This window comes from Oryctolagus cuniculus, chromosome 14 (genome assembly GCF_964237555.1).
Source record: "Oryctolagus cuniculus chromosome 14, mOryCun1.1, whole genome shotgun sequence".
In the NCBI taxonomy this organism is placed as follows: domain Eukaryota; kingdom Metazoa; phylum Chordata; class Mammalia; order Lagomorpha; family Leporidae; genus Oryctolagus; species Oryctolagus cuniculus.
In genome coordinates this window covers 63587647-63595847 of record NC_091445.1, presented here as the reverse complement: position 1 = coordinate 63595847, position 8201 = coordinate 63587647, and the positions used below count along the sequence as shown (strand labels likewise).

At 40.1% G+C, this 8201-nt stretch overlaps 1 long non-coding RNA gene across 2 annotated transcripts in view; it reads left to right on the top strand.

Moving 5' to 3' along the window:
• The first annotated feature begins 4578 nt into the window (after nt 1–4578).
• Nucleotides 4579–8201, top strand: part of LOC103349610 (uncharacterized) — a 29457-nt gene continuing 25834 nt past the window's right edge. Inside the window, exons 1-3 of one of the 2 annotated variants that reach the window (XR_007922477.2) lie at nt 4579–4699; nt 5620–5677; nt 7825–7921. This is a non-coding gene — a long non-coding RNA (uncharacterized lncRNA). Of the gene's footprint in view, nt 4700–5619; nt 5678–7689; nt 7793–7824; nt 7922–8201 lie in introns of both variants that reach the window. The other variant, XR_007922476.2, reaches the window with a different exon arrangement.

Genomic DNA, 8201 nt, shown 5'->3' with positions numbered 1-8201 from the left:
ATAGCCCTGACTGTTAATGAACAACTTAATACATTATCCCTCTTAGTAGTTTTTTTGTCTGTTCTACTTAATATGACTGATTTAATTCTGTAATTAATACACAGTTATTCTTAAGTGTTGAAATTTAACTGAATTGTGATCCCTGTTAAACATAAGAGTAGGAATAAGAGAGGGAAGAGATATATAATTTGGGACATGCTCAAGCTGACTTGCCCCAAATGGTAGAGTTAGAAACATACCAGGGGATTCCAATTTAATCCCATCAAGGTGGCATGTACCAATGCCATCTCACTAGTCCAAGTGATCAATTTCAGTTCGCAATTGATCATAATGAAAGGACTAAGAGTCAAAGGGAGCACATAAGCAAGTCTAGTACCTGCTAACACTAACCGATAGAATAAATAAAGGGGAGAGTGATCCAACATGGGAAGTGAGATACTCAGCAGACTCATAGAATGGCAGATGCCCTAAATAGCACTCTGGCCTCAGAATCAGCCCTAAAGGCACTCGGATCTGGCTGAAAAGCCCATGAGAGTATTTCAGGCATGGAAAGCCAAGACACTCTGGCAAAAGATCTCTGTGAGTGAGATCTCAGTGGAAAGAACAGGTCTTCAAAAAAGGAGGTACCTTTCTCTGAAGGGAGGAGAGAACCTCCACTTTGACTATGACCTTGTCTAAACAAGATAAGAATCGAAGAACTCAGAGGGCTTCCATAGCCTTGGAAACTCATGACTGGAGCATAGGGAGATTACTGATGCCATAGACAGGAGTGTCAATTGGTAAAGTCAACAACAGGAGTCACTGTGCACTTACTCCTCATGTAGGATCTCTGTCCTTAATGTGCTGTGCATTGAGATTTAATGCTATAATGAGTACTCAAATAATATATTTCACTTTGTGTTTCTATGGGGGTGCAAACCGTTGAAATCTTTACTTAATGCATACTAAACTGATCCTCTGTAAAAAAAAAAAAAAAAAAAAAAAAAGAAAAGAAAAGAAAAGAAACTATCAACTCCCAACTTGACTCTCACTGGGATTAAACATGACAATAGGTCTGATCTGATTTCATCATCATTAAAAAAAATCATCTATTATTTTTCACTTTATGTTTCTGTGTGGGAGCAAACTGTTGAAAGCCTTACTTAATGTATACTAAGCTGATCTTCTGTATATTAAGATAATCGAAAATGAATCTTGATGTGAATGGAAGGGGAGAGGGAGTGGGAAAGGGGAGGGTTGTGGGTGGGAGGGACGGTATGGGGGGGAAGCCATTGTAATCCATAAATCGTACTTTGGAAATTTATATTCATTATATAAAAGTTAAAAAAAAATAAAAAATAAATAAAAAATTAAAAAAAAAAAAAAAAAAAAAAAAAAAAAAAGAATTAAGCCAGGAGTGGGAAGCGGTGCTACAAAATAGAGCTGCTACTGATTACCTGTTGCTTAAGGAATATCATTGGTTGTCAAATGTTTCCTACTTTTTATTGTTTTAATATTATTGATATTTCTAATCTGATTCAAAAATGAATTAATAAAACTCAACCAGATGTATAAAACATGAATATTTCCCCAAAATGATGGCATCTTAAAGGCTCTTGGTTAGTTTAGATGCTGTCTTTCCTAAGGCGTTTTATCATTATCCTGTTGGCTTGCTTGTTTGGACCATGCACTCTCTCTGGTATTTCTGCTCTGGTTGCTTGGGATTTCCTGGTCCTTCAAAAACAAATAAAAAAGGATTAGATGTAGGGGAAAGACTGCAAAAGGGTCTTCAGTGAGACCACAATATGCTGAACATGAGGCATGGCTGTGGCAGTTTCTGCCAAAACTCTCAGTGAAGGCATACCTTCCTGCTCCATGGTGCAGCAGCAGAAATAAGAGTTACTTATTAATCTGGAAATTAGAATGAACAAACTATTTCAGGCAACTTTAGCAGAATAAAAATAAGAAACACTGAAAAAAAAAAAAAAAAAAAAAAAAAAACAAAAAAAAAAAAAAAAAACAAAAAGTCCCGAAAACATGTCCAAAAACTGTGTGACCCGTTGCTGTTGATGCCACCAGATGCTGCATGGCTTCCCGCGGTTCATATTCACCCATCAGATCCTCTGCTATCAACGTGATGTTTGACAGAAGGTGAATGGTACCCCTTCCTAGTGCTGGCACAGGGGTTCAGGTATGCGGCCCTCACCGTAATGCTCGCATCCAAATACAATGGGATTTTTTGCCCAGATCTGTGTGGCTTCCAACCTTGACCCATATACCGGCAAGGAGAAGTTAGAATCCTCCTCCAACTGGGCAGGATCTGCAGGATCCCGATTTTACTGCAGCAGCAGGCTGCACCTCAATTCTTAGCTCACCCAATCTCATCTTGAAATCCCATCTTCTTTTCCTGAAACAATCACGTAAAAAAATGCACTTCAAATTTTCAAAGATGATGGCAATTAAACAACTTAGTTTCCATTGTCAGCCTGGCTTCTGTGCCTTGGTAGAAAGTCTAATGGGATGTTTTACAATGATGACAAAGACAGATAATGCACATCAAGCAGAGCTTCCCTGAAAGGTTGGTAATTAAGGGCTTCGCATTGTTCTGGAATGCCAGTCACCTTCTTAGTGCACCAGAATACAGGCGCAAGCCTTGAGGAGCATTTGCATTTGAGCCACTCTCTGTGTGAACACAGCCTTTAGTTTTTCATTCAGAGAGCTGCATTTCAATCACTGTAGAAAGAAGGACCTCGAGGTGGCTGCCTCTTCCAAAACGCTGGCACTATCCAGCCGCTTCAGGCATCAGAGGTTAGGCAGTACACTTCACATCTGTGATGCAGGGACAATTCAGGCTTGTAAGGAAGGGTTGACAAGAAGCCTGGATGCAAAACACAGTCGCAGCATTCATTCCTATATGTATTCTCCCACCACCACGGCTCCTGAAGAGTGTGTGTGTGTGTGTGTGTGTGTGTGTGTGTGACAGAGAGAGAGAGAGAGAGAGAGAAAGAGAGAGAGGAGAGACAGAGAGAGAATGACTCACTGAGGAAGAGTTCAATGCCCTCCTTGCCAATGTCTATGTAGTCTACGGAGCAGAGGAGGTAGGAGACTGCTGTTGAGACATTTCTAAACAGCACATCCCAGGGAACTTTTACTCCTCACTGATGCATGAATTTTTCCATTGGGTTGAAAGGAGAAAGGGATAAATCTTGAACAGATGCCTACTATGTGCCAGCCTCTGTGCTAGGCACAGTCTCAAATCTTTTTAATCCTTATCACAACCCTCTGAAGTACTATTCTCTTTTTAGAGATGAGGAAATTGAAGCTAAGACAGGTTAGGTTACTTGCCAAGCATTACATAACCCATAGCCAGCCTAAGATTCAAATCCACGTGTATTGGACTCCCAAAGTGAACTCTTTGTCCCCTGGTGAAATGTGACTGTCCCTGAGAAAGGTGGCACAGGAAACACTGTCAGTCACTCACACCACAGTGTAATGCATTTATCTTATCCTTCTGAGAGTTTCAATAACAAAACCTAAAGGTCCAGATTCTACAAGGGGGTAGAAAGGTAGTAAGGAGAGAGGAGAATGATGATAAAACCACGAATTGGTCATTTTTTCCAATTTTGCATGGCCCTAAATATTTCAAGCAGAGTTAACAGAGCAGGTTCACAAGGAAAAGGAAAATGTGAAGAATAAAGTCTTCAACACTGTCTATTGAAAAGACAGTAGAGAATGGAAATACGCTTATATTACAAGAGTGATGATGATAAGGGAGGAAGGGAAATTTTTGATTTCATCCAACCCAACTCAACCTGCAAGAGCAGCCAACCTAATGGACTTGGGTCTGCGGAGTCTCTGGGCCGATTTGGGCCAGGATGAAATATTCCTCAAGCTAACCTGCTTAGCCTAAGTCTCAGAGCTGCTGGGATATGGCAATGTGGGTAAGAGCAGATCGCTGGCACTGGCCCTGGCTTTCTCACTCCCCAGCTATGTCACCTCCAGCATGCTAGCTATGTGCCCTGTACAGATTTCTCATCTGTAAAATGAAAATCATAATGCCTGTCTCTCAGGGTCATTGTGAGAATTAAATAAAATAATGTGTGGGTAACATGCTGTAAATGGTATCTAACGCTACCATATAATCTGTAGTCAAGATAAAGGGAGAATTTGATGAGAAAACTTTGGGGCCAAGTCCACCCTAGCCATAGTCAGAGCTTTCTGCTGCTATGCAGTATGATTTGAGGGGTGATGCAAAGGAATTTCAGCCCCAAAATATCTCCTTTATCCAAAAGGTACAATAACTGGACTTCTGCATGCAGGAGGTAGATACTCTCGGTAACTGCCCCCCAAATCCTTCTATTAGTGCCTTGGATGGGTAATAAATTAATGCTATCTTTTGAAAGAGTCCCCCAAAATGCCTGTGTTGGAAATGTAATCCCCAGGGTAACAGCACTGGGAGGTGGGGTGGAATTAGTAGTGGTTTATGATTGAGGTCATTATTGTGGGAGTGAGTTAGTTATTGTGAGAGTGTTCTTGTTATAAAAGTGATCTCTCCCTTGATCCCTCGCCCTCTCTTGCACTTCCGCCGTTGCTATGGGCTGATGTCATAAGAAGGCTCCCATCACATGCCAGCATCTTCAGTAGACTTCTTGCCTCCAGAGCTACAAGGAAGAAATCTCTATTCTTATAAATCACAGCAGCACAAAATGGACTAAGATGGGTATCTACTAACACTGGCTGTCCATTACAATCAATTAGGAGGCTTTAAAAAGTTGATGGCCAGGTCATACCCTAGAATCTTTAAAGCATTTAGAATCTCTAGGAGGAGCCCAGGCATTGACGAAAAAGTGCCAAACATTTCCACTGTTTAGCCATTGTTGAGAATCTTTGCATTAAACTATTTTGTTCCACTAGAATCTAAGGCCCCAGAAGCAGTGAGCACTGGTACAAGTCCCAGGCGCTCTGCTTCGGATGCAGCTCCCTGCTAATGAGCCTAGCATGGCACCAGATGATGGGTCAAGTACTTGGGCCCCTGACAACCATATGGGAGATGTGGATGGAATTCCTGGCTCCTGGCTTCAGCCTGGCCTGTCACTGGCTGTTGTGAACATTTGAGGGGGTGAACCGGTGGAAAGAATATCTTTCTCGCTCTCTCTGTCTCCCTTTTTCTCTGTCACTCGCGTTTCAAATCAATCAAGCAAACTTTTTTGTTTGTGTGTGGGGAAAAAAAAAGAATCTAAGTACTAGGAAGCCAAGGAACACAACATGGAATCCCTCAATTGCTACTACCCTTGGCACACACCAAAAAAACAATTAGCTTAAAAAAATTTTCATTGATGTTCCCATTGAATAAAAATAAATACAAAGAGAGAACATTTTCAATTAAATATTTCGACAATTCCACCTGGCAGTTGGAAGAAACAGAAAACCAAAGGCTCTGGAATCAGAGAGCTTCAGCTTCAGCTTCAAATCTCACACTCAACACTGATTACTTGCGTGATCTCATAGAAGGAGAGGTCGGGGGTGAGGGAAAGAGAGAGAGGGAGAGAGAAAGAGAGAGAGGTGGGGGGGATTTATAAAGCCCTTATGATCCTCAGTTTCTGTATCTATAAAAGCAGAGTAATGCTATTCATCTCGCAGGGTGGTGAAGAAATCCCAGGGAATCAGCCTGCACTTCGTAGATGACTGACAGGTGCATGTGAGTTTTCTCCTTCTGTCTTCCCTCCTTCCCTCCACTCCTTCCTAGGAAACAAGGCTATTAGTTACTCTGTAAAGATCAACTTTTCAAAAAAAAGGTATCAGTTTGGAGTTTCTTGTGTTGCTAACTGCTGATGGTCATGGGAATGTTAGGGAGAGGTGAAGTAGGTGTGTAGGAATCAACCAAGTGGAAAGAAAGAAAAGGACTACACAAGAAACGCCAGGTCCACTGAAAATCAGACCCATATGAGTGCTGGCTGAAGCCTGAAATCAACGGGGTGGAGCTCACGCTGACTTCAGACGACACAAGGCACAGAGATCCTTCTTTTTATGCGGTATGGAAGAGTGCAAATAGTCCAAGAATGGTTTCTCTTTCTTTTTGTTTTTAAGGCTCATTCGAAATCAGCTCCATTTAGTCTTGATAACATTTTAATGGAAAACTTTGATCACTTTCCTAATATCCTCCCAGTAAATTTTCCATACAAATTTGTGACCTGATCATGGGCTATTTTGGACACTTCATATCATTCTATAATTCTGTTTCCATTTGGGCTTTTCAGCTAAACAAACCTCTTTGTATCGTTATACTTCCTAAGTGATTGTTCTATGGATTAAGAGGCATGTTAACGTTTCATAATCTTGGAGTTACTATTACACAATGCAATGGTATAGGTAAGTTTTATCTTTCTCTGTACTTTATGCTTTAGTCACCTTATGTATTTCATCTGTGTTTAGTATATGAGGATAATTTTAAAAGTTCATTGAAAAGTGGGATTAAAAGATAAGTTTATTTTGGTGAAAGGCAGTTTTGAAATGGATGCCTTTTTTTTTTTTTTGGTAACACGCATTTTCCATGAATTTTTGAAGATCACCTATACGTTAAACTATTTGATACTACTCCATATGTTCTTGAGGCTCTTAATTGTCACTTTAGCTTTCTTTTTATTCTTCACATTACATATCTGTTTATCTATCTTAAAATTCACTGATGTTTTCCTCTGTCACTTCCACTCAGCTCTGAATCGCATTCCGGAAGACATATTTCAGATATTACAAGTTTACATGTGTGTGTGTGTGTGTGTGTGTGTGTGTTTTCTGTTTTCCAATTGAGATGTTCTTTTTTATCCACTATGTAATATTTTCTTTCACGATAATGAACATATTAAAAGCAAGTGCTTTACATTTTTTGCTTATTCCGAAGTCTGAGCCATCTTACAATCCATCTTTCGCTTAAGAGTGGGACACATCTTCCTGTTTGTTTACATGTCAGTTAATTTGTATCTTGAACATTGTAGTGTGAAGTTGTAGACATTTTGCATTCTGTTACAGCCCCTAAAGACAGCCAGCTTTTCTGCTATAGCATGCAGCTAATTCCACCGAACTCCTACTGCAAGCTCTATGTCTTGGACTGCAGTGGTTGTCCTGTACCCTCTGGTTCCATGAACCACTGCGTTTCAGGGTTTCCTTCAGAGGTTTTGCCACCCTTCATGGTATAGATTGAAAACTATCCTCTGGAGGAAAAAAGGGAGAACACTCACTTCGTATTATTTCCTTCTTTTAAGTTGTCAATTGAGAATCTGCCTCCAGAGTATACCTTTACAAGTGCCTTCAAGTAATTCCATTTTTATTTTGTCTATAGTTCCTGGTTAGTCTGCTAAGAGGTCACTTGTAATACTGCAAGCAAAATCAGGCCAGGTATTTGTTTTAGGTTTTCAAATTACTTGCCACAGGGGAATTATAACTATTTTAATCTTTTGATATGTACATGAGGGTACTGCAAAACATTCATGGAAACTCATATTATGATAAAAAAAAAGTCTAGATTTCCAATATTTTGTATCAAAATAAACACTCCCATATATATTCCCATTCTACTTCTTAACATTGTGCATGAATATTTTTCTCTAACCAGATTTATAGGAGTGTTATTTTCTCTACTTTGTAAACTTCTCAAGGAGCTGCTTTTGAAACGTTTTGTCCTTTTCCTTTCCCTAATTGTTTTCTTCATTTCAGCTTCATTTCATTACCAGCTTGCAGTTTGGTAACTTTGTGGGGGAAATATATTTAAAAAACAGTTGAACATTCGCATTTGAGCCAGATCAAGGAGAATGGAAAGGTAACGTCTTCATTTTGTTCATCTGTGTCCAGGCAGGTGGAGGGTTGCTTAGGAATACAGAGAGGCAGCAGGGAAAGAAGACCCCTGCTATTCACGTCCACTGCCTGTTGATCATGGACCACTTGCTTTGTATGTTAGAACAATTTTCCTGGTTTTTTTTGGGGGGGGGGAGAAGGGGGGTTGTCTACTTCTTTTTCTAAAAGACCTACATAAGGATATTTGTTGAAGCATCGATGACAAGAAACTGGAATAAACCCTCCCTAGCTCTGACATGAAATTGGAAATTGGAATAAGGCCATAATCAATGAGACTAGGAGAATAGAGCTGTTTCCCCAAGGTAACATAAATGGACTGGGAATAAGGCATTTCCAAATGAAACCGTGTCCAAGGAATTGACATTGAAATTGTA